Below are 27,784 nucleotides of genomic sequence, written 5' to 3' on the forward strand. Positions count from 1 at the left end.
TGTACATATATATATACATATATATATCAGTCATTTTTAGAATTGTTGACCTTTTTATTTGATCTTAATGCAGAATTACCATATTTATAACAGCCTCCTTATTCATAAATAATTGGTCACATAGTTGGAGCAGGATTCACTACAATTATAAATTATAAACCTTCCAATATCATTTCCAATAGCCTTTCTGTTAGTATCCTCATTGTAATTATCATAGCACAGAACTTGTCTCCATTTTCTAGTGTAAGCTTCAATAAGTATGCCTTTCTTTTCATTCTCGGGAATTTTTAATTTGCCTGGACCCTGAAGTGTCAGGGAAGTTTTGAAGCAGCCCTCTGTTTCTCAGCAGACGTTTTCTATATTTCTGCTGTAATCAGGTCTTCCTGTGGTTTTTGTTTTTATTTTTTTCATATCCTCCAAGATCATCCCCATTCATTTGCATATTTATTTATTTATTTATTTAGTCCCATATCACATGAGGGGTCATTTCTTCTGCCTGATAGATTTTCTCTTATAATTGAAGGGAACTTTTGACACACAATACATTTCCTTTTGCAGATACTACACACTACTACAACTACTACAGCACTGTTTTTGACAGTGACATCCAATGCACAATGGATTAGTATTGCATGGCTCTAAAGAATGTTCACTATTTAACCTACAATGTTTTTAACCTCACAAATATTTATTCTGTTCTTTCTTGGGTGATGAATGCTTTACAGTCAACTGTTACATGTAATAGTGGGCAGGGGGTAGTTTTTCCCACTTTCCCTGTATTTCTGTACATCATTTGTAACTTTATTAAGGAGGTGGAAACAGTCATAAATTGAGAGAGCAGGGCCCAAGCAGGAAGAGACAGAGAGACAGCTACAGTTCCGATTTGACAACAGGCAGATGTCCATCTCCAGCTGCAGCTGTCCAGGCCCTCTGTGCTTGACTCCTATTCTCCAGGGCTCTTTGGCTGACACTCAGCCTTAATTCAGCCCTCCTCAATTTCGTGCACTGCATCCTTGTCCTTATTCCATGAGTGCCCAGGTCAAGAGAAGTGAAACTCTATCCCCCTGTCACACACATTGTGCTTTCCCTCTATTGGGCCGAATGTAAAGTATCTGTGGTACTGATGGCCACACCAGTGTCCAGATTTTCCACGCAAAACAGAAGCTTCCAGGGTTCTGAAAGAGGGTGTTTTGATGGCTGTGAAATGTCTTTTCCAAGTGCCTCATGGAGTTTCAAATCCTTTTGAAACCTGAAGTTCTTTCTTGTATCTAGGGAATATTCTCACCTCTGGCCAGAAGGGCAGCCCAACTAGGAGCACAGCTATCCTGGGGTCAGGAGGTCTGCCAGCCTGCTAGCTCCTGGAGGGATTCCTGAGTATGTCCCCAGGCCCAAAGTGGTAACAGGTGTTTCCAATTTCCTTTATTAGCTGCAGCCAGGCCCTCAGGTGAGGTGCAGGGCTGTGATCTCCACAGGAAGCTCCGAATTCAGCCAATGGAGGCATCCATATTTCTTTTGTCTGTCCATAGCAAGGGCCCAGGGAGTTTGTGCTTCCTGCAAGCATAGTGACTTTGTATGGAACACTCATGCATGCCTACTTCTGGGAATCTCTCTGAGTGTGATGAGTGGACACCAGTACACCATGATCAGGGATTGTGAGGCCACAGCAGAAATTGCCTTAGCCGGACTCAAATGGTAGGTGTAAGGGTCCGGGTTCATTCACTATTGTTTGGTCAAACACATTTTCCATCTATGTTGAAACACAGCTGTCTTTGTGTTCTTTCCAGGCTAGTAATCTGCTGCCCTGAGAAGTGGACTGAGAGCCTGGAGGCTGAGTAGGCAGCCAAACATGACTGGACAGGCTCATGCCCCTGAATTCTAAGGGGTGCCCCAGCTAACCCATTGGCATTGTCGGATGATAGTGAGGCATGGGATGAATGGGGAACTCAGGAGAGCGAGACATGAGAGTCCCTTTGCATATGCATTATTTCTTAGCCAGAATCTGGGCTAGCTGTCTTGCCCTGACCAGCTAGGTTCTCTGTTCATAAGTTGCAGGTTAGGCTGGCTACCTTGACACCCATGCTGTGAGACTAGTATAGTTGAGTTCAGAGCACACATAGATACACACAGACAGACAGAGAGAAACACACACACACACAGACACTTTAATGTCAGCTCTGGTAGTAGAGCTTATTGTGAAGTCTGGGGCTGTCTGGGTTCTGTGGGCATGACAGCTGCTGCCTTACAATCTCTACAAGCTAGGTTTGAACCTGTCATCAATGAACACAGTGTAGGAGGCTATTGAATTCTGGACTCTTTCCAACTCATGTATTTCTCTTCTCGCCTTCTCAGTCTCTAACTCTCACATGCTCTCATACACTCTGCATTCACTCATTAATATTTTACTTATATACTTATTTTACTGACAGGCCCATATATACAAAGAGAGTTACCAGAGCACTGCTGAACTCTGGTTTGCTGTGTAGGCGATTTCTCCTAGGCTACTGGAGCCTCAGTTTGTAAGTCTTTCTGACACAAGCCATATTCTGTCTCCTCATTTCCATGCCAGTATCACTCAGAGTTTATAATAAAGATATACATACATATATATACATATATATTTATATATATGTCATTTTTAGAATTATTGACCTATGTATTTGACCTTAATTCAGAATTACACATTTATAACAGCCTAGTTTTTAAGAAATAATTGGCCATATAAGTGGAGCAGATTTCAATACAATAGAAGCTTCCAGTAGCATTTCTAATCGTGTTTCTATCAGCATCCTTATTGTAATTATCATAGCCCATAACTTCTCTCCTTTTTCTAGTGTAAGCTTCAATACGTACGTGTCTGTTTTCTTTTTCAGGAAATCTTAAATTCCTTGGACCCTGAAGTGTTAGGGAATTTTTGAAGCAGCCCTCTGTTTCTCAGCATATGGTTTCTAAGTTTCTGCTGTAATCAGGTCTTCTTATGGTTTTTGTTTTTATTATTTTTTTATTTTTTTAAGTCCTCCTAAATCATCCCCATTCATTGTCATAATTATTTATTTAGTCAGGTATCACATGAGGGTCATTTCTTCTGCTTCATAGATTTTCTCTTATAACTGAAGGGAACTCTTGATGCACAATGCATTTCCTGGGGCAAATACTACACACATATTGTGAAGGTTTGGTTTGTCTGGGGTCTGTGGGCATTAGAGCTACTGCCTTACAATCTCTACAACCCACGTTTGAACCTGTCATGAATGAACACAGTCTAGGGGGTTTTTGACTTCTGGTCTATTTCCAACTCCTCTATCTTTTCTCGCCTTCTCAGTCTCTGACTCTCCAAGGCTCTCACTCACTCTGTCTGCACTCAGTAATATTTTACTTATATCCTTATTTTATTGACTGGCCCAGATATACAAAGAGAGTTGCCAGAGCACTTCTGAGCTCTGGCTTGTTTTGTTGGTTATTTTACCTAGGCTACTGGAGCCTCAGCTTTGTAAGTCTCTCTGAGACAAGCCATATTCTGTCTCCTCATATCCATGGCAGTATCTCTCAGACTTTATAATAAAGATATACATCCATATACATATATAAATATACATATATATCTGTCATTTTTAGAATTGTCGACCTATGGTCTTCCTGTGGTTTTTATTTTTTTTTTATTTTTTCAAAACCTCCTAGAGTATCCCCATATATTTGCATATTTATTTATATATTGTTGCTGAGGTGTTACTCTGATGCAGTCTCCGCCCCCAGGTTTTTCTACAGCCCGCAAAATCCTAGAGTGCCCCCTTTCAACCAATCCTGGCCCTACACGTCACCCCTGGTTGTCGCCCAATAAAAAGCCCCCTCACCCCCCCTCTCTCTGGGCTCTAAGCTCTCCCTCTCTGAGGTCTGGCTCCCTGTTCTCCCCCCGTGGTCAGATAGTGGGGATGGCCATTGCCTGCTGGCTCCACGTGGTCTGAATCAAACCCCCCATCCTATAATAAAGATTTGTGTACCCCTTTGCTCTAGACATCTGCTCTCTTCTCCGAGGTGCAGCCCGACACCAGACCACCACAACAACATCTGGCGCCCATCGAGTTCCGTACCCACACCATGCCAGACCTGAGGTCTCCGAAACCGCCCAGACACAGGTAAGTGGCATCCGCCCACTTCTGTGGCCCTGTGTTTCCCTCCACCATGGGAAATTTCTTGTTTTATGAGGAGGTGTCCCAGTCATTATCTCTTGACCTGGGAAAGATTCGTGCTGTCATTAACAGTTTGATTTTCGCTACCCCTTGGATTTTTTTAACTGTGGTCGCCACTTTCAAGATATGTAAAACGTGGTATGCCATAAGGATAAGTGACCTTGATGCTGAGGTACAAGAGTTAAATCACATGTGCTTAAGACTTAGACGTCCTAAGTGATCAGTGGCTAAACCCAAGAATTCCATTCCCACAGACACGCACACGTGTTCAGATGCTCCTCCTTTGACCCCGCACCCTTCCACCCCGGTTTCAGCTCCGCCTGAGGTTTCTGCCTTCCTGAACCCCCCCAGGCCCCTGCCTACCCAGTTTTAGCTCCGCCTGCAGCTTCCGTTTTACTGACCCCGCCCCTGGCTCCTGCTGCTGCGGTTTCAGCTCCACCTGAGGTTTCTGCGACCTTGAACCCCACTGCCCCTGCCGTCCCGGTTTCAGCTCCGCCTGCAGCTTCCATGTTCCTGACCCTGCCCCTAGCCCCTGCCGCCATGGTTTCAGCTCTGCCTGAGGCTTCCTCGTCCCTGACCCCGCCCCCTGCTGATATGTCACCATTAAGGTATCTAGTGGCTGAGATATGAGAGCTAAAGGATATTTTCTCAGCATTTAAGGATTTTAAAAAATGTGCAGTCCACCCTGGGAGCTCAGTCCCCATAGATATGCGTTAAGTCTCCCCTGCAGCCACTACAACAGTTTCTACGGCACTTTCCACTTCTGTAGCTCCCTCTCCCACGCCATCGGACCAAATCCACATATTCCAGGTAAACTTGGACCCTTCTAAACAAAACTCTCAGCCATGGCAGCCATATTCCTCTAAAAACTTGGACCAATCAGACCAGCAGTCAGGGAGGACGGAATGCAATCTCCATGGACCAAGTCCGTCTTGAGGAGTTTTTACCAGCATTTAAATACACCACAAGACTGGAAGATCTGGCTCGTGCTGCACTCCCAGACCCACTCTATTTTCAGTGGCAGGCATGCTTCTGGCATGAGTGCTCTAGGCAATTGCAGGAAAATAGTAACAAACAGGTAGAATGGAATTCTGATGCTTTGTTTGGAGCAGGAGCTTATGAATCTGGAGCTCAGCAGGCAGAATCCAGGTTTCCAACTGGTTATTTTGAACAGGTACGCATCTGTGCAACACAAGCATGGGAAAGGGTTTCCACACCCGATGTAGATCCATCAGCTCCCATTAACTCTTTTCACCAAGGCTCTGATGAATCATTGGCGAGCTTCATCTCAAGCTTAGAGAGAAAGGTTTATAATCCTGATGTCCGCACACTACTCCTGCGCTCTATTGTCTGGGAAGGCATGACACCACAGTTCCATCAGGTTTGCCTTAATCTTAAACACCTCCACCCAGATAATTGGATTCTAGCGACACAGGAACTTACATCTGGCAATTATGGGGCACCTGCTATGACGCAGGTCTATGCAGTTGCCCCACGTAAGCAAATCGGGGCCTGCTTTCAGGGCGGTCGCCAAGGACATTGGCATAACCAATGTCCTGATAAGTTGCGACCACGCCTCCAGCCAGAGCAACCCCACTTTCAGTCAGGGAACCAGAGACCACGTACTGTTTGTCCAAAATGTCGTAAGGGGTTTCATTGGAAGAGAGATTGTTGGTCCCAATTTCATAAAGATGGTTCGCCCCTGAATGGTACAAATCCGGGGCCTTTTTGTGGACCACTCCTGTTTTAGAACAAGGTCACCCTTCTATGACAGTAAAGATTGGCAATATTCCTTTTGAATTTTTGATTGACATGGGGGCAGCAAAGACGATTTTAAGGCAAGAAGAGGTTCCCCAAGATTGGGAACATATCCCTTGACCCAGTTTATATGGAATAGGAGGGATGACGAGAGCATTTTGCACACGAGACTCACTTATGTGGGAAGACCCAGAAGGTTCTACCAGACACTTCCGCCATTTGGTAGCTAATATTAGCACCAACTTACTGGGCAGGGATCATCTGGAATGTCTTAATATTATGATATCCACAGATGCCTCTGCAGAGCATAAAACTCATTCCGCGATACCAGGTCTATTCAGCAGCCCCAATACTAAATGCCATAGTTCATAGCCAAACACCCCGCTTAAGCTGGCTTTCTAATGAGCCTGTCTGGGTGGAACAGTGGCCTTTACCTAGGGATAAGCTAAAAATTTTAAGAGCTCATCCGAGAGCAGTTGTCCTTGGGACACTTTTGTCATTCTCGAAGCCCATGTAATACTCCTGTCTTTGTGATTAAAAAGCGCTCAGAAAAATGGCACCTCCTTCAAGATCTCCGTGCAGTAAATAAAACCATGAAGGTCTAGGGGTCCCCCCAAAGGGGTTTGCCTCTTGCTTCTGCAATTCCCACGGGAATTCCTATCATCGCTATTGATATACAAGACTGTTTTTTCTCTATCCCCTTGCATTCGCGATATTGTAAACATTTTGCCTTCTCTGTTTCGTCTATTAATAACGGCAGCCCTACTGATAGATTTGAATGGGTGGTGCTGCCCCAGGGTATGGCCAATAGTCCTACAATTTGTCAGGAGGCTGTTAAATCTGCCCTTGTCCCATATATTCATAAGGGCCTTAATATTTTTCATTATACAGATGATATTTTAATATGGGGAAAATCAGATACAGATCTCTATGCCTTACGTGATTTTCTCACTCCTGCATTAAAGAAAAGTGGCCTTAATGTAGCCCCTGAGAAGATACAGCTAATCCCTCCAATATCCTTCCTAGGTTCAGAGATTTCTCTAGCGCAAATTCGTCCCTTAAAACCTAATGTTACCTTCCCTTCTAACCTTACTCTTGCTTTACAAAGTTTTCTAGGAAATTTAAATAGGCTTAGGCAGTATCTCTATCTGCCCACAAGCTGTCTTCAACCACTGTTTTACCTGTTGAAAGGAAACAAGCAGCCCTCTTCAAAACATAAGTTAACTCCTGAGGCCTCCTTGGCACTGGAAAGGGTTAACCAGGCCCTCCAGGACATGCACCTTGTTCGATTCTCCCCCTCCTCTCCGGTAAACCTTCTAATCTTCAACTCTACCCCCACAGTAGTAGGGGCACTGTTACAAGACCATGGGGTTCTCGAATGGCTTCACACGCCAGTAGGAGGAGCTCCAAGACTGCTCACTGTGATAGACGCGTTAGCATTCATGGTTCGCCAAGGGAGAAATAGGTCTGTGCAGGTCTTGGGGAAAGAACCGGATTTAATCATCCTGCCCTTTTCTCTCACAGATACAGAGTGGCTTATACGCCATCATTCCCGCTTTGCCATAAGCTTCGTGGGGTTTCCAGGACAAATAGATAACCATTTTCCTTCTAATAAATTGATAGCTTCTTTACCTCTTCTGCCTCTACTAGCACCTAAACTTTTCTCTCGGGATCCCATTCCCTCTGCTCCTACAATCTTTACTGATGGCGAAAAAGGGGAGCTGCTGCCCTTATATATTACCCAGACAATCTCCTAAACCTCTCTTTACTGAGCTTCCTGATAATTCCCCTCAGTACAAAGAACTTTATGCTGTTTTTCTTGCACTACAAGCTGTACCAGAGTCCTTCAACCTTTTTTTCTGACAGTGTGTATACTGTCAACTTACTTCCATGGCTTGCTCGTTCTTATGTGAAAATTGATGACAAACCACTTTCCCTTCTCTTGATTCAAATCGCCTCTATGCTCTGTCCTCAAACCCAACCACCGTATATTCAACACCTTCGTTCCTTCTTCCTGGTTCCCTGTCCAAAGGGAATGCTGCAGTTGACTGCCTTGCCTTCATGGGAACTTTCCCAGTCTCTGTCTCTGATCCTGCCAATTTTCATTCTCTAACCCATGTTAATCTTAAAGGCCTTAGAGCTCAATTCCCTGATGTTCCTGTACCACAGTTAAAACATATCCTCACTACATGCTCTTCTTGTGCAAGTCTCATAAAGACACCTGCTATCCAGACCCTTGGGGTTAACCCCCAAGGTTTAAAAGCTAATGCTATTTGGCAAATCGATGTCACCCACATACCAAACTTTGGCAAACAAAAATATGTGTTTGTCTCAATTGATACCTTTTCTAAATTTATGTGGGCTACAGCTCAGACAGGAGAAAGTGCTAAAAAGCTTGTAATCCATATGCTCTCTTGTTTTGCCATTATGGGGGTCCCATTATTTTTGAAAACAGACAATGCACCTATGTTTACAAGCAAACAATTTAAAGATTTTTGTTCCTTCTGGAATATAACTCATACCACGGGCATTCCCTACAATCCACAGGGACAAGGCATTGTTGAGAGGGCCCATCAAACTCTGAAGGCTCAACTAAAGAAAGATAAAGGAGGAACATATCCCCCAATATCCAGCTAGCAAAAGCCTTAACTACGTTAAATCTCTTTAATATTTACAATAACTCGCCCTTACCCCCTATTATTCTTCACTAGCAAACACCATCTACCCTCCCATCTATTAAGGTCAAATGGAGAGACCCACTCGATAAAATTTGGAAAGGGCCTGACCCATTATTGACCATGGGAAGGGGTTTCACATGCATTTTTCCTCAAAATTTCTCTAAACCTATCTGGGTTCCTGCCCGCCATGTCCGACAATACCCGCAGGATGGCGCTGTTATTCCTGAAGAACAAGAAATACTACAAGAGGACCAGATGCAGGATACATCCCAGGACCAGTAATACGACATGGCAGAACCTGCAAAATCTGGCTCACAGAGACCTCTCTCCTACCCTTTCCCTTTATGTCTTATGTTATAACTGGCCTGTTGTTTTTGTGAGTGAGTGTGTTGAATGACAAAAAACCTTTTTTTTGCATGAGCCATCTGCTTGGAGTACTCTGAAAGGTAATTGGCTTTATATAAAAATGCTGGACGCAGCTAAAGTTTCTTTTTTTTTTAAATTTTTTATTTAAAAAAGGATTAGTGAACAAAAGCATAAGGTAGGAGGGGTACAACTCCACACAATTCCCACCACCCAATCCCCATAACCCACCCTCTCCCATGATAGCCTTCCCATTCTCTAGCCCTCTGGGAGCATGGACCCAGGGTCGTTGAGGGTTGCAGAAGGTAGAGGGTCTGGCTTCTGTAATTGCTTCCCCGCTGAACATGGGCGTTGACTGGTCGGTCCATACTCCCAGTCTGCCTCTCTCTTTCCCTAGTAAGGTGTGTCTCTGGGGAAGCTGAGCTCCAGGACACATTGGTGGGGTCTTCAATCCAGGGAAGCCTAGCCAGCATCCTGGTGGCATCTGGAACCTGGTGATTGAAAAGAGAGTTAACATACAAAGCCAAACAATTTGTTGAGCAATCATGGATCCCAAGTTTGGAATAGTGGATAGGAAGTGTTAGGGAGGTACTCACTGCAAACTCTAGTGCAATCCTGCTTTCAGGTATATATTTTCCAGTAGTTTATGGATACGTGTGCACATACGCTCTCTCTCACAGAAACTGGTGTATGTCTAGGTTATGGGACTTTGTTAGAAAGTGAACTACCTGAGATGAAATTAGAGTGTACTATAAAAGGAAAGGTCACACCCGAGTAATGAAGCTGAAGGGTGGTCATTCCACACGTGAAGTCTCTGGATACACTTTGAGGTGAAGCATGTTGAGATGGCAATCGTTGCTTTGGTTAGGTTGTGATCGGCGGATGCAATATTATTTGGTATGGATTGGGAGATGCATACGGGAAAGTGAGCCCTATCCAAGGGTGCCAGGACTGGGGGAAGTAGGGGCTCTATAGTGAAGATGTGAGGTTCCTGAATTTGATCAGGTCCTGCTTTTAGTTTCCCTTTCAGATCTTCTAAGTCAGCTTCTGTTGATGAGTGGGATCATCCCATACTCATCTTTAACTTTCTGACTTAGTTCACTTAACATAATTCCTTCAGCTCTGTCCAAGATGGGTCAGAGAAGGTGGGTTCATTGTTCTTGATAGCTGCATAGTATTCCATTGTGTATATATACCACAGCTTTCTCAGCCATTCATCTGTTGTTGGGCACCTGGGTTGCTTCCCGGTTTTAGCTATTATGAATTGTGCTGCTATGAACATAGGAGTACACACCTCTTTTTGGTTGGGTGTTATGGAGTCCTTGGGGTATAACCCCAGGAGAGGAATTATTGGGTCATATGGAAGGTCCATGTCTAGCCTTCTGAGAGTTTTCCAGACTGTTCTCCACAGAGGCTGTACCAATTTACATTCCCACCAGCAATGTAAAAGGGTTCCTCTGTCCCCACATCCTCTCCAGCATTTGTTGCTGCTGTCCTTTTTGATGTATGCCATTCTTACAGGAGTGAGGTGGTATCTTAGTGTTGTCTTAATTTGCATTTCTCTGACAATCAGTGACCTAGAGCAGTTTTTCATATGTTTGTTAGCCTTTTGGATCTCCTCTGTGGTGAATGTTTTGTTCATTTCCTCTGCCCATTTTTGGATGGGTCATTTGCTTTTTTGCGGCTAAGTTTGCTGAACTCTTTATATATTTTGGTGATTAGTTTCTTGTCTGATATCTGGCATGTGAAGATCTTCTCCCATTCTGTGAGGGGTCTCTCTGTTTGTTTAATAGTTTCTTTGGATGTGCAGAAGCTTTTCAATTTGATGTAGTCCCATTGGTTTGTTTCTGCTTTGGTCTTCCTTGCAATTGGGGTTGATTCATCAAAGATGTCCTTGAGGTGTAGATGGGAAAGTGTTTTACCAATGTTTTCCTCTAAGTATTTGATTGTTTCTGGTCTGACATCTAGGTCTTTGATCCATTTGGAGTTGATTTTTGTTTCTGGTGAGATAAAGTGGTTCAATTTCATTCTTCTGCATGTTTCAACCCAGTTTTCCCAGCACCATTTATTGAAGAGAGCCTCCTTCTTCCATTTAATCTTTTGGGCCCCCTTATCAAAGATTAGATGCCCATAGGTGTTGGGATTTACTTCTGGGCTTTCAATTCTGTTCCACTGGTCTGTGTGCCTATTTTTGTTCCAGTACCATGCTGTTTTGATGATGATGGCTTTATAACATAGTTTAAGGTCTGGGAGTGTGATGCTTCCATTTCTGTTTCTTTTCCTTAGGATGGTTTTGGCAATTCTAGGTGTTTTCAGGTTCCAGATAAATGATTGTAGTGTTTGTTGTATTCTCTTAAAGAAGCTTGGTGGAACTTTGATGGGTATTGCATTAAATTTGTATATGGCTCTGGGGAGAATGTTCATTTTGATGATATTTATTCTTCCAATCCATGAGCATGGGATATCTTTCCATTTCTTGGTATCAGTTTCTATCTCCTTGAGTAGCGACTCATAGTTTTCAGCATACAAGTCTTTCACTTCTTTGGTCAACTTTATTCCTAGGTATTTGATTGATTTCGCTGAAACAGTAAATGGGAGTGATTTCTGGATGTCTTCTTCTTCAGATCTAGTGTTTGCATAAAGAAATGCCACTGATTTTTGTACATTGGTTTTGTAGCCTGATACCTTGCTATATTGCCTAACAACTTCCAGTAATTTTCTACTGGATTCTTTAGGTCTTTCTATGTATACTATCATATCATCTGCAAATAGTGAGAGCTTGACTTCTTTCCTTCCAATCTGTATCCCTTTGATTTCTTTCTCTTGCCTGATTGCTATGGCAAGAACTTCCAATACTATGTTGAAGAGTAACGGTGACAGTGGACAGCCCTGTCTAGTCCCTGATCTGAGGGGGAATGCTTTCAGCTTCTCTCCATTGAGTATGATGTTGGCTGTAGGTTTGCTATATATAGACTCCACTATCTTGAGGAATTTCCCATCTATTCCCATTTTTTGTAGAGTTTTGAGCATGAATGGGTGTTGGATTTTGTCAAAGGCTTTCTCTGCATCTATTGAGATAATTATGTGGTTTTTGGCTTTGCTTTTATTGATGTGGTGAATGACATTGATTGATTTACGGATGTTGAACCAGCCTTGCATTCCTGGGATGAATCCCACTTGGTCATGATGAACAATCTTTTTGATGTGTTGCTGTATTCGGTTGGCCAAGATCTTGTTTAATGTTTTGGCATCTATGTTCATCAGAGATATTGGTCTGTAGTTTTCCTTTTTTGTACTGTCCCTATCAGATTTTGGTATCAGGGTGATGTTGGCTTCATAAAAGGTGGAAGGGAGTATTCCTGTTTCTTCAATCTTATGGAATAGCTTAAGAAGTATGGGTATTAACTGTTTCCTGAAAGTTTTGTAGAATTCGTTTGTGAAGCCATCTGGTCCAGGACTTTTGTTGTTGGGGAGATTCTTAATAACGGTTTCAATTTCTTTGTCTGTGATTGGTGCATTTAGATTTTGTAGTTCTTCTTGGTTCAGTTTTGGAAGTGCATAGGTTTCTAGGAATTGTTCCATTTCTTCCAGATTCTCTAGCTTGGTGGCATATAGTTCTTTATAGAAGTTTCGCAGAATTTTCTGGATTTCTGTGGTGTCAGTTGTGATATCTCCTGTATCGTTTACAATTCTATTAATTTGAGTCTTCTCTCTTTTTTGTTTGGTGAGTCTGGCTAGGGGTTTGTCAATTTTGTTTAATCTTTCAAAGAACCAACATTTGGCTTCATTGATCTTTTGTATGGTTCTTTTATTTTCGATGTTGTTTATTTCTGCTCTAACTTTAGTGATTTCTGTCCTTCTGGTTGCTTTAGGGTTCCTTTGTTCCTCTTCCTCTAAGTCCTTGAGGTGTGTAGTAATTTCGTTCATTTGGGCTTCTTCTTGGTGTTTAATATGTGATTGTATAGCTATAAGTTTCCCTCTCAGTACTGCTTTAGCTGTGTCCCAAATATTTTGATAGGTTGTGTCTTCATTTTCATTAGTTTCCAGGAACATCTGAATTTCCTGTTTGAGTGAGTGTCTGACCCAGTGGTTCTTAAGGAGCATGTTGTTTAGTTTCCAAATTCTATGTCTTTTAATAATTTTCCGTTTGTTGTTAAAAGTTAGTTTTACTCCACTGTGGTCTGAGAAGATACTTGGGATGATTTCAATGCTCTTGAATTTATTGATGCTGTCTTTGTGGCCTAACATGTGGTCTATCCTTGAGTATGTGTTGTGTGGATTTGAAAAGAAGGTGTATTCCAGTTTTTTGGGGTGGAGGAGTCTGAAAATGTCCAAGAGGTCTAGTCTGTCAATCTCTTCATTCAATTCTCTTGTATCTTTATTGGTTCTCTGCTTTGTTGATCTGTCTAAGTGTGAGAGTGGGGTATTGAAGTCTCCCACTATTATTGTATTACTATTGATGTATTTTTGAAATTCTTTCAATAGGTGTTTAATGTATTTAGATGGTCCCTCGTTGGGTGCATAGATGTTAATAATTGTTAAGTCTTCTTGGCTGATTGATGCTCTAATCATTATGTAATGTCCTTGCCTATCTTTTATTACTTTATTTAATTTAAAATCTATCGTGTCTGAGATGATAATGGCTGTCCCTGCCCTTTTTTGTGGACCGTTAGCCTGTATGATAGTTTTCCATCTTTTCACTTTAAGTCTGTGTTTATCTTGTTGTGACAGATGTGATTCTTGCAAGAAGCATATGGTTGGGTTATGTTTTCTGATCCATCCCCCCACCCTGTGCCTTTTGATGGGTGAGTTTAAGCCATTGACATTTATTGATATTATGGATTTAATGTATTGTAGTGCCATTGTTCTAAAAAACAATTTGTTTACTCTGATATATTACAAGTATTATAGTGATGTTCTTGTTTATAAGAGGTCTTTTAGTACCTCTTTCAGGGCCGGCTTGGTGATAGTTGCCTCCTTTAACTGTTGTTTGTCTAAGAAGGTTTTGATCCCTCCATCTAGCTTGAATGAAAGTCTAGCAGGATATATAATCCTTGGTTGAAACCCTTTTTCATTCAGGGCTAGATAGATATCTTGCCACTCCCTTCTGGCTTTTAGAGTTTGAGTTGAGAAATCTGCAGAAAGTCTTATGGGTTTTCCCCTCTATGTGACTTTTTGTTTCTCTCTTGCAGCCTTTAGGATCCTTTCTTTATCCTTACTTCTTCTCATTGTGACTATGATGTGTCTTGGTGTTTTCAGGTCTGGGTTGATTCTGTTTGGTACTCTCTGGGCCTCTTGCACCTTGATATCCTTTCTGTTATTCAGGTCTGGGAAATTTTCTTGTATTATTTCCTCTAGAATGTTTGCTTCCCCTTCCTCTCTTTCTTCCTCTGGCAGGCCAATTATACGAATGTTACTTCTTTTGAGATCATCCCATATGTCTCTGTTGTTGTTTTCAGTGTCTCTCAATCTCTTTTTAAGCTCTTTCACCTCTTTCTTTGTTTTCTCTAACTCATCCTCTGTCTGACTAATTCTGTTTTCTGCTTCTGTTAGTCTGATTTCCCTTGCCTCAGCTTCTTTCTTCATTACAGCTATTTCAGCTTTCAGTTCTCTAATTGTCTCAAGATAATCAGTATTTTCCTTGGGGGTCTCAACTGTTGTTTCCCTAATACTGCCATTTCTTTCCTCCAATGTTGTTTTCATTTCTGTGATTAATAAGTTTATTATTGCTTGCATACTTTTCTTATCTATGGTTACTTCTGACTGATTTGTGGTTTCTTCTGGGCTCTTGTCTTCATTCATTGGGGTAGCAGTTTTATTTGTTTTTAATCTACCAATTTTTTTTAAATTTATGTGTTTCTCTCTCTTTTTTTTAATGCTCTGTTGTTCCTCAGTTGTTGTGTTTTGAGCACAAGTAACACTGTACTAAATACCTTTATGACAATTGCACTCACCAACCTCCGGAATAACAGTAGCAACTGAAGTAAGTATTGAAGGAGTTTAATCGTTACCAGTTAGCCAAACAATTTCTCCAGTCCGTTAAAAAATAGTAACCAAATCCCAGTGAAGAAAGAGAAAAGGAAGAGAGGATAGCAAGATTAGACAGTTATGCAAATCTACTATCCAGTGTATATTCTAAGGGTAACAAGAGTGTAAAGGGAACTAGAGCAGAGATAGACACATAGAGAGTCCACTCTGGGTCAGATTTCTTCCCCAAAGTAATTCACAAATTCAGAAAGGCAAAGAAGAAAGAAGTGTATGACAAGATTAAAAAAAAGAGAGAGATAGAGAGAGATAAGAGAGAGAAAAGGGAGAAGATAAGAAGAAGAGTTGTAATTAAAGAGCAGTGCGAGGAACTTCCCAAATGTGTATCAGTGAATTAAAAAAAAAAAAAACCCTGTTTGGTGGTATGGGGTATCCTGCTAGTAGCTGGTCCCAGGCATTGATTATGGGGGGGGGCGGCGGGAAGGATATATGCTTGAAAATTAAAAGGAAGAAAAAAGAAATTTTCCCCTACTCTAATTCTTAACCCAAATTAAGTTATAGACACATCCTTGGTATGACCGTTATGGCCCCTTATTGGCTGGCCTGCTAAAGGCAGAAAATCCTATTGTTTACACGAGATGTTTCCGGAGCTGAAAGGCTAGCCGCTTCTCAATCCGCCATCTTCCGGGAAACCCCGCCCTCCAGACTTTTTTAAAGGATTTCTCAAAAATGAAAACTAGCTCCAAGTCCTTTGATCCAATGAGAGCTATACTCAAGAAGTCTTTGGATCCACCCTCAGGGTCGCGGTGGACCCTGGCGACTCCCAAGAGGCAGCCCCCGAGCTAAAGTGCTCTCTCCGGGTCCTCTGCCCGCCGCGCTCTGCAACCGGCGGAGGAGCCGCCTTCCCGGGCGGGCGGAGGACAATGCCCGGCGCACTCGCCTTGCCTGGCGCCGCCTGGGAATTCTCGCACCCCGCTAGTCCGTGTCACCTTTGCTCTAATTGTTAACCCAAATTAAACTGTAATCACTTCTTTGATGCCCCCCCTTATTGACTGGCCTGCTAAAGGCAGAAAATCCTACCGTTGCCGACGATGCTATCAGAGCACTCGCTGTTAGCGATTTCTCAGGCCGCCATCTTCCCACAATCCTCGCAGCTAAAGTTTCTGGAGACATCCAGATACATTCCAAAAATTTTTTTTCTTTCTCCCTCTTTTGAATTTTTATATATAATTTTGGTATATATGTAAGTGTTTAGTCTTAAACTGTGTGACTAATGACAGGTTTAAATTTGTTTTTAAATAATGTATTTTTATAACAAAAGTCTTTTTCCTCCAGTTTGTTATAACTAAATGTTTATGGGTATGTCTCAAGTTTGGTAACACTAAATTAACGGTCAAAAGTGTAACCCTATAGCTACACTTTTACCAGACAAGTTAAAAATTAATTTGTTAAGGTAACTTACTATTTAGGTAAAAGTCTAAAGGTTCAATGTGACTATTCATTCCCAAAACTAAACTATATAAATTTTATATACAGGACACCTTTGAAGGGCCCCCAAAGGTGCCCTGTAAACTATCTTTTGGAAATTAATCCACAACAGATCTGGCATCAATCTGGCACCGTAAACGTTAAAATCATTGTCACGAATATGCATTAACTCTCTAAGCAATTTGAGTCTGTTTAAAATACATATTTTAGCTAAAATTGGTCTCAAGATCCTGCGGTATAGGCTGCTACAGGAGGTCACATTAGATGACCTTTAAATAAAATCATAAAGAGATTCTAAACCAATTATAATCATCGAAGTATCAACTATAAGAAACATATAACTTGTTACAAGTTCAAATTAACCACGAGAAGCATATTGTGTTTCTTTCACAGGAATCCCGGAAAAACCATCTGAACCCCTGCACACCCTGACGTCACCCACTAGATGGCACGACTACCGTGGCACACCCCCAGAAACCCTAGATGTCACTCAACGCAATCTGAAGAACCTGATACACAGACTTCAAGGACAGAACTTTCTTCATGCCTGGTTACCGTTCCTGCTTCTGACCTGCTTGTCACTTGTTGGCAGTTCCAGCTGGCTATCTACAGAAAAGCAACATTCCAGCAGCTGACCGCCCTCATGCAGCATTGAATCCCCTGCCAATTCTTCCCCTAGCAATCTACTTCGGACTGAGACTTGTATTGGACTTTCTGACATACCCTATATACATTTTACACAATTTTGAAGCAGATTATTTCCCTTCACGCTGCTGGTTTTTCATAGACTGATCCTGAGTAATTCATAGACTTTACTGACTATTTCCTTGAGGACTATACAATGCCAAATAGCCCCTCTGTTTGGTGGGTCATGCCTCCCGCCTCCCCCTCATTATGTACCCTTGCCCCTTTCCCCACCCAAGCAGGGAATGTTGCTTCACACACCAATCCTTCCCTTCACACCACACTGGCTTTTACTACTCCCCTACTTGTCCCTTCCTATATTGTTATATAATTTAGGCTTATGCCCAAAAGGTTTCTGCCCCATGATAGTCTTTTACAGACTTTGTACATCTTATGCAATTACTAGATTGAAAGATAGAAAAGATGTAGAGATATTGTGAAGAGATGGTTGAGCAGGCCGCGCTTAAACCTATGAGATGAGTCTCTCCAGGTAAGTCTCTCTTGCTAAAGAGGGGGTGAGCACAGGAGGACACATAAATCTCACAAGGTTTGCAGCCATTTAAGCCTTCCCTCCTCCACAGAAATTCCTACATCTTCCCACCTGAGCATGGCATTCCTATAAAATATTTAAGCCTGCTCCATTCCATTTTTCTTTACTGTGTCCATTTAGATATAAAGGGATAGGATGAGAGGTTGCTGAGGAGTTATTCTGATGCAGTTGCCACCCCCAGGTTTTTCTACGCCCCGCAAAATCCTAGAGTGCCCCCTTTCAACCAATCCTGGCCCTACACGTCACCCCTGGTTGTCGCCCAATAAAAAGCCGCCTCATCCCCCCTCTCTCTCTGGGCTCTCAGCGCTCCCTCTCTGAGGTCTGGCTCCTGCTCTCCCCCCCGTGGTCAGATAGTGGGGACGGCCATTGTCGGCTGGCTCCACATGGTCTGAACCAAACCCCCCATCCTATAATAAAGATCTGTGTACCCATTTGCTCTGGACGTCTGCTCTCTTCTCTGCGATGCAGCCCGAAAACAGACCACCACATCAACAATATATTTAGTCCGATATCACATAAGGGATCATTTATTCTGCCTGATAGATTTTCTCTTATAATTGAAGGGAACTTTGGACACACAATACATTTCCTTTTGCAGATACTAGACACTACTAGAACTACTACTGCACTGTTTTTGACAGTGACATCCAATGCACAATGGATTAGTATTGCATGGCTCAAAGAATGTTCCCTATTTAACCTACATAGTTTTTAACCTCACAAATATTTATTCTGTTCTTTCTTGGGGGATGAATGCTTTACAGTCAACAGTTACATATAATAGTGGCCATGGGGGTAATTTTTCCCACATTCCCTGTATTTCTGTACGTCATTTGTAGCTTTCCTATTGAGGAGGTGGAAACAGTCATAAATTGAGAGAGCAGGGCCCAAGCAGGAAAAGAGACAGAGAGAAAGCTGCAGCTCTGATTTGCAACTAGCCCAGCTTTTCCCTAACTGGGTAAGTGGTGAGCAGGGGCTCAAAATTGGGTCCAGGACATCCACATAGTTCTCTGGCATTCTTGCTTAGCCAGAGTCTGGGCTAGCTGGCTTTCCCGGACCAGCTAGGTTCTCTGGGGACCTAGCGAAAAAGGCTCAAGAAGGAACTCATCCATTAGACTCTCCACATGGACAGGCACCACAAGTTTCCTAGTCTGGCAACACACACAGGGCAGCTGCTAGTTCCTTGTGCAACCCTCAGGGCAAAAACCTCTCCCTCTTCAGTGTCTTTACATCTAAAAAGAAAAAAAAAATGACCAAGGGCCAAGGAGAGCTACAATGGTGTCAATATTGAGCTGTAAATCAGAATGTGCCAAGTGTTTTGCACAAAATCATCTGTGCCACAGTTATTCAGTTGTTCTCTCTCTCTCTCCCTCCCACACACACAAACACACACAAACACACACTCTCACAGTTACACACGCACACATCCACAGAGGCACAGGCACAAATGGAGTTATACACATGCACACTGGACAGCTTAAGCAATGCAGGGCCCTGGGCTGAACCCTGCTTCACACTTCCTGGAAGCACGCCCAGCCTTTAAGGCCAGCTTTGAGCTCCCATTATCGGGCTTACTTCAGAAGGCCTGCACACAAGGCACCAGCCATGCTGTGATATGCCAGAGGCCTAGTCCACACCCAGAACCTCTGCCAGCAATATCATTGGCCAGTGTGCTAAGACACGCCCAGGAGTGTCAAGGCCCCTAGTCAGTGATTGGCCAGCAACCTTGAGCACTGTCCATACGGCCCTGCAGCATGCTCATTGGGCAGCCTCTGGAAGGCCCGCCCACCAGCCACTACTGCTGGAAAGAGATGAATATTCAAAAACCTACTACACTGTGTTCATTGATGACAGGTTCAAACCTGGCTTGTAGATATTGTAAGGCAGTAACTCTCATGCCCACAAACCCCAGACAGCCTCAGCCTTCACCATATGCTGTACTACCAGACCTGACAGTAATGTGTGTGTGTGTGTGTCTGTCTGTCTGTCTGTCTGTGTCTGTGTGTGTTCACAGCTCACCTATAGTACTCTCAGAGCATGGGTGGGAAGGTAGCCAGCCTCACCTGCAACTTATGTACAGAGAACCTATCTGGTCAGGGCAAGCCAGGTAGCCAAGATTCTGGCTAAGCAAGAATACATATGCAAAGCGACTCTCATGTCTAAATCTCCTGAGTTCCCTATTCAATCCCATGCCTCACTAACATCCAAACACTGCCAATGGGGGAAGCTGGGGAAACCCTCAGAATTCAGGAGCATGAGCCTGTGCAGTCATGTTTGGCTGCCTACTAATCCTCCAGGCTCTCAGTCCACTGCTCAGGGCAGCAGATTACAAGAACAGAAACTACACAGAAATATCTGTGTTTCAACATACATGGGAACTGTGTTGGACCAAACAATAGTGGATGAACCTGGTCCCTTACACCTACCTTTTGGGTCCGGCTAAGGCAATTGCTCCTGTGGTCTCACTACCCTGATCAAGGTGTCCTGGTGTCCACATATCACACTCAGAGAGATTCCCAGAAGTAGGCATGTATGAGTGTCCCACACAAAGTCGCTCTGCTTGCAGGAAACACAAAATTCCTGGGCCCTTGCTAGAGACAAACAAAAGAAAGATGGATGCCTCCATTGGCTGATTTCAGAGCTTCCAGTGGAGATCACAGCCCCGCACCTCACCTGAGGGCTTGGCTGCTGCTAAAAAAGGCTATTGGAAACACATGTTACCACTTGGGCCCTGAGGACATATTCAGGAATCCCTCCAGGAGCTAGCAGGCTGGCTGACCTCCTGACCCAGGGATAGCTGTGCTCCTAGTTGGGAAGGCCTTCTGGCCAGAGGGGAGAATATTACCTGATACAAGGAAGAACTTCAGGTTTCAAAAGGATTTGAAACCCCATGAGGAACATGGAAAAGACATTGCACAGCCATCAAAACACCCTCTTTCTGAACCCTAAAAGCTTCCATTTTGCATGGAAAATATGGACACTGGTGTGGCGATAAGTACAACAGATCCTTTACATTCGGCCCAATAGAGGGAAAGCACAATGTGTGTGCCAGGGGGAGAGAGTTTCACTTCTCTTGACCTGGGCTCTCATGGAATAAGGACAAGTGTGGTGCAGGCAATTGAGGAGGGCTGCATTTAGGCTGAGTGTCAGACTCAGGGCCCTGGAGAATGGGAGTCAAGCACAGAGGGCCTGGACAGCTGCAGCTTGAGATGGACATATGCCTGTTACCTGCAGCAGGATCACTTTCTTCTCAGTTCCCCTATGTACTACGACATATCCATGAGACTAAATAATCCAAAGGGCTAAGAATGGAAAATTTCTACTCCAGGAAGACTGAGTCTACAATGCATGCACTGACTTCCAGTAAGGGCCCAGTGAGGAAGGCACGTAGAGACAGTCAGAGAGAAAGAATATCAGAGACAGAAAAGGACTGAAATTCTGGCCCTCTTTTGATCAGTGCCAGAGCACTGAAGACAAACCCTCCATGCCCATGCATACTTCTTACAAGTGGCATTGTTATTTTATGTTTTTGAGGAAAGGTTACACTTAGAACATCTAGGTCTTAGCCCACTCTGAGAAGCAACACTTGTCCTGCAGCCCACTCTCCAAAACTGCCCTCGCCTCCCCATTTGGAAGTAGTCTTAGTGATGCTCCAGCCAAGATGCAGGCTGGTGTATTGCATCGCCCTGGTCCAGCCTCAGACTGTGCTGTGTGCAAGGAAATGCACTATGTCTATTTCTTCTTTGATTTACAGTTTTGGGATAGGACTCCGTGGCCAAAAAGAGTAAGAGGGAAGTAGATGATTTGGCAGCGGTAGTTTGTCCAGAGAGAGATTTGTAGAGTGATAAGAGGTATACGAATGGCTCTGTGAGATGTCACACATGACTGTGGCTCAGAAGGGCCAAGTGTATCCACATTATTACACTAATCCAGAGCTGTGCAGGACTCTAGCTAAAAAAATTTTCTAAGACCTCTACATGTTACATATATATATATATATATATATATATATATATATATATAGAGAGAGAGAGAGAGAGAGAGAGAGAGAGAGAGACTGATGTAGTCATTTTCTACAATGGATTCGATATGACATTCAGACAACTGTTTGCTAAAATCGAGCGAAACTGTGCATCAGGAAAAGAATTGTCCAAAGAAGTAAAATCTCAAAATCATTAGCTATATGCAGCTCCACAGGGACAGAGCGAAAAAGGCTTGAGAAGGAATTCATCAAGGAGACTCTCCACATGGACAGGCACCACAAGTTTCCTAGTCTGGCAACAGACACAGGGCAGCTGATAGTTCCCAGTGCATGCCTCAGGGCAAAATCCTCTCCGTCTTCAGTGTTTTTACATCTGAAAAGAAGCAAAGTGACCAAGGGCCAAAGAGAGATACAATGGTGTCAATATTGAACTGTAAATCAGAAAGTACCAAGTGTTTTGCAAAAAAATCACTTTATTATAAACTCTGAGTGATACTGGCATGGAAATGAGGAGACAGAATATGGCTTCTGTCAGAAGGACTTACAAACTGAGGCTCCAGTAGCCTAGGTGAAATTGCCAACACAACAAGCCAAATATTAATGATTGAAGACAGAGTGTGTGAGAGCATGTGAGAGTTAGAGACAGAGAAGGCGAGAAGAGAAATAGATGAGTTGGAAAGAGACCAGAATTCAAAAACCTCCTACACTGTGTTCATTGATGATAGGTTCAAACCTGGCTTGCAGAGATTGTAAGGCTGCAGCTCTCATGCCCACAGACACCAGACAGCCCCAGCCTTCACCATATGCTGTACTACCAGACCTGACAGTAATGTGTGTGTGTGTTTCTGTGTGTCTCACTGTCTGTCAGTGTCTGTGTGTGCTCAGAACTCACCTATAGTACGCTCAGAGCATGGGGGGCAAGGTAGCCAGCTTCACCTACAACTGATGTACAGAGAACCTAGCTGGTTAGGGAAAGCCAGCTAGCACAGATTCTGGCTAAGCAAGAATGCATATGCAAAGGGACTCTCATGTCTCGCTCTCCTGAGTTCCCGATTCAATCATATGCCTCACTATCATCCAAACACTGCCAACGGGGGAAGCTGGGGCACCCCTCAGAATTCAGGGGCAGGACCCTGTCCAGTCACGTTTGGCTGCATACTCAGCCTCCAGGCTCCCAATCCACTTCTCAGTGGACAGTAGATCACACGCCCAGAAAGAACCCAGAAAGAGCTGTGTCTTAACCTAGATGGGAACTGTGTTTGATCAAACAATAATGGATGAACCCGGCCCCTTACACCTCCCCTATGGGTCCTGCTAAGGCAATTGCTCCTGTGGCCTCACAATCCCTGATCATGGTGTCCTGGTGTCCACACATCACATTCAGAGAGATTCCCAGAAGTAGTCATTCATGAGTGTTCCATACAAAGTCGGTCTGCTTGCAGGAAGCACAAACTCCCTGGGCCCTTGCTATGGAGAGACAAAAGGAAGATGGATGTTTCCATTGGCTGAATTAGGAGTTTCCAGTGGAGATCACAGCCCCGCCCCTCACCTGAGGGCCTGGCTGCTGCTAATAAAGGCAATTGGAAACACCTGTTACCACTTGGGATCTGAGGATATACTCAGGAATCCCTCCAGGAGCTAGCAGGCTGGCAGACCTCCTGACACTGAGATAGCTGTGCTCCTAGTTGGGAGTGCATTCTGGCCAGAGGTGACAATATTCCCTAGATACAAAAAAGAACTTCAAGTTTCAAAAGGATTTGAAACCCCATGAGGCGCTTGGAAAAGAATTTTCACAGCCGTCAAAACACCTTCTTTCAAAACCCTGGAAGCTTCCGTTATGCGTGGAAAATCTGGATACTGGTATGGCCATCAGTACCACAGATCCTTTACATTCGGCCCAATAGACGGAAAGCACAGTGTGTGTGCCAGGGGGATAGAGTTTCACTTCTCTTGACCTGGGCTCTCATGGAATAAGGCCAAGGATGCGGTGCAGGAAATTTAGGAGGGCTGCATTTAGGCTGAGTGACAGCCTCAGGGCCCTGGAGAATAGGAGTCCAGCACAGAGGGCCTGGACAGCTGCAGCTGCAGATGGACATATGCCTGGAACCTGCAGCAACAATGCTATCTCCGCAGTTCCCCTCTGTACTACACCATGTGCAGGAGACTAAATAATCCAAAGGGCAAAGAAAGGAAAATTTCAACACCAGGATGATTGAGTTCACGATGCATGCACTGACTTCCAGTAAGGGCCCCGGGAAGAAGGCACGTAGAGACAGTCAGAGAGACAGAATGACAGAGACAGAAAAAGGACTGAAATTCTGGCCCTGTGTTGATCAGTGCCAGAGCACTGAAGACAAACCCTCCATGCCCATACATACTTCTTACAAGGGGCATTGCTATTTTATGTTTTTGAGGAAAGGTAACACTTAGAACATCTAGGTCTTAGCCACTCTGAGAAGCAACACTTGGGGGGCCGCCCACTCTCCAAAACTGCACTTGGCTCTCCAAATTGGAAGTAGTCTTAGTGAGGCTCCAGCCAAGATGCAGGCTGGCGTATTGCATCTCTCTGGTCCAGCCTCAGCCTGTCCTGTGTGCAGGGAACTGCACTATGTCTATTTCTTCTTTGATTTACAGTTTTTAGGTTAGGACTCGGTGGACAAAATGACCAAGAGGGAAGTAGATAATTTGGCAGCAGTAGTTTGTGCTGAGAGAGATTTGTAGAGTGACACATGATATGGCTCTGTGAGATGTCTCTCATGACTGTGGCTCAGAAGGGCCAGGTGTATCCACTTTACTACCCTAATCCAGAGCTGTGCAGGTCTCTAGCTAAAAAATATTTTCAGACCTCTACATATTACATATATATAGAGAGACAGAGAGAGAGAGAGAGAGACTGATGTAGTCATTTTCTACAATGGATTCAATATGACATTCAGACAATTGATTGCTAAAACCTGGAGAGAAACTGTACATCAGGAAAAGAATTGTCCAAAGGAGTAAAATATCCAAATCATTAGCTATATGCAGCTCCATCGGGACCGATCGAAAAAGGCTCGAGAAGGAACTCATCCAGGAGATTCTCCACATGGACAGGCATCACAAGTTTCCTAGTCTGGCAACACACACAGGGCAGCTGATAGTTCCCAGTGCAAGCCTCAGGGAAAAACCTCTCCCTCTTCAGTGTCTCAGAATTCAAAATCCTCCTACACTGTGTTCATTGATGACAGATTCAAACCTGGCTTGTAGAGATTGTAAGGCACCAGCTCTCATGCCCACAGACACCAGACAGCCCTAGTCTTCACCATATGCTGTACTACCAGACCTGACAGTAATGTGTGTGTGTGTGTGTGTCTGTTTGTCTGTCTGTGTGTGTCTGTGTGTGCTCAGAGCTCACCTGTAGTAGTCTCAGATCATGGGTGTCAAGGTAGCCAGCCTCACCTGAAACTTATGTACAGAGAACCTAGATGGTCAGGCAAGCCAGCTTGTCCAGATGCTGCCTAAGAAAAAATGCCAGAGAATGTGGAAGCCCAAGACCCCATTTTGAGCCCCTGGTCATCACTTACCCAATTAGGGAAAAGCTGGGCTAGTGTCAAATCAGAGGTTCAGCTGTCTCTCTGTCTCTCTTCCTGCTTTGGCCCTGCTCTCTCAATTTATGACTGTTTCCTTCTCCTCAATAGGAAAGTTACAAATGATGTACAGAAATACAGGGAAAGTGGGAAAAATTACCCCCTTAGCCACTATTACATGGAACTGTTGACTGTAAACCATTCATCCCCCAAGAAAGAGCAGAATAAATATTTTTCAGGTTAAAAACATTGTAGGTTGAATAGGGAACATTCTTTAGAGTCTTGCAATATTAATCCATTGTGCATTGAATGTCTCTGTCAAAAACAGTGCAGTAGTAGTTGTAGTAGTGTGTAGTATCTGTAAAAGGAAATGTATTGTGTGTCCAAAGTTCCCTTCAATTATAAGAGAAAATCTATCAGGCAGAAGAAATGACCCCTCATGTGATATCGGACTAAATATATAAATTAATATGCAAATATATGGGGATGATCTAGGAGGATTAGAAAAAAAAAAATAATTATAAAAACTGCAGGTAGACCATAGGTCGACAATTCTAAAAATGACAGATATATATGTGTATTTATACATGTATATGGATGTATATCTTTATTATAAAGTCTGAGAGATACTGCCATGCATATGAGGATACAGAATATGGCTTGTGTCAGAGAGACTTACAAAGCTGAGGCTCCAGTAGCCTAGGTGAAATCACCAACAAAACAATCCACAGGTCAACAGTACTCTGGCAACTCTCTTTGTATATCTGGGCCTGTCAATAAAATAAGGATATAAGTAAAATATTACTGAGTGCAGAAAGAGTGAGTGAGAGCCTGTGAGAGTCAGAGACAGAGAATGAGAGAAAAGAAATAGAGGAGTTGGAAATAGACCAGAAGTCAAAACCCCCCTAGACTGTGTTAATTCATGACAGGTTCAAACCTGTGCTGTAGAGATTGTAAGGCAGCAGCTCTAATGCCCACAGACCCCAGACAACCCAAGCCTTCACTATATGTGTGTAGTATTTTCCCCAGGAAATGCATTGGGTGTCAAGAGTTCCCTTCAATTATAAGAGAAAATATATCAAACAGAAGGACCCTCATGTGATACCTGAATGAATAAATAAATGGTGATGATTTAGGAGGACTTGAAAAAATAAAAATAATGAAAATAAAAACCACAAGAAGACCTGATTACAGCAGAAACATAGAAACCATATGCTGAGAAGCAGAGGGCTGCTTAAAAAATTCCCTAAAACTTCAGGGTCCAAGGAAATTAAGATTTCCGGAAAAAGAAAACAAACACATACGTATTGAAGCTTACACTAGGAAAAGGAGGGAAGTTCTGGGCTATGATAATTACAATAAGGATGCTGATAGAAACACGATTAGAAATGCTACTGGAAGGTTCTATTATTTATAATTGTATTAAATACTGCTCCAGCTACATGGCCAATTATTTCTGAAAAACTAGGCTGTTATAAATGTGGTAATTCTGATTTAAGGTCAAATACGTAGGTAGAAAATTCAAAAAATGACATATATATAAATATATGTATATATATGTATGTATCACTTTTATTTATTTATTTTTTAATTTTTTATTTAAGAAAGGATTAGTGAACAAAAGCATAAGCTAGGAGGTGTACAACTCCACATAATTCCCAACACCCAATCCCCATAACCCACCCCCTCCCCTGATAGCTTTCCCATTCTCTATCCCTCTGGGAGCATGGACCCAGGGTCGTTGAGGGTTGCAGAAGGTAGAAGGTCTGGCTTCTGTAATTGCTTCCCCGCTGAACATGGGCGTTGACTGGTCGGTCCATACCCCCAGTCTGCCTCTCTCTTTCCCTAGTAGGGTGTGTCTCTGGGGAAGCTGAGCTCCAGGACACATTGGTGGGGTCTTCAATCCAGGGAAGCCTAGCCAGCATCCTGGTGGCATCTGGAACCTAGTGATTGAAAAGAGAGTTAACATATGAAGACAAACAATTTGTTGAGCAATCATGGATCCCAAGCTTGGAATAGTGGAGAGGAAGTGTTAGGGAGGTACTCACTGTAAACTCTAGTGTAGTCCTGCTTTCAGGTATATATTTTGTAGTAGTTTATGGATACGTGTGCACATAAGCTCTCTCTCACAGAAACTGGTGTATATCTAGGTTATGGGACTTTGTTAGAAAGTGAACTACCTGAGATGAAATTAGAGTGTACTATTAAAGGAAAGGTCTCACCCGAGTAATGAAGCTGAAGGGTGGTCATTCCACACGTGAAGTCTCTGGATACATTCTGAGGTGAAGCATGTTGAGGTAGCAATCATTGCTTTGGTTAGGTTGTGATCGGCAGATGCAATGTTATTTGGTTTGGATTGGGAGATGCATACGGGAAAGTGGGCCCTATCCAAGGGTGCCAGGACTGGGGGAAGTAGGGGCTCTATAGTGAAGATGTGAGGTTCCTGTTGTCTTAGGGTTCAAAAAGACAATCAATAGTTAATATTATCATCACATTATTTGTTAATTGGGTTAACTTTGAAAAGTCCAATTGTTATGGTTTGCTGG

The sequence above is a fragment of the Erinaceus europaeus genome (genome assembly GCF_950295315.1).
Source record: "Erinaceus europaeus chromosome 6 unlocalized genomic scaffold, mEriEur2.1 SUPER_6_unloc_5, whole genome shotgun sequence".
Classification (NCBI taxonomy): Eukaryota; Metazoa; Chordata; class Mammalia; order Eulipotyphla; family Erinaceidae; genus Erinaceus; species Erinaceus europaeus.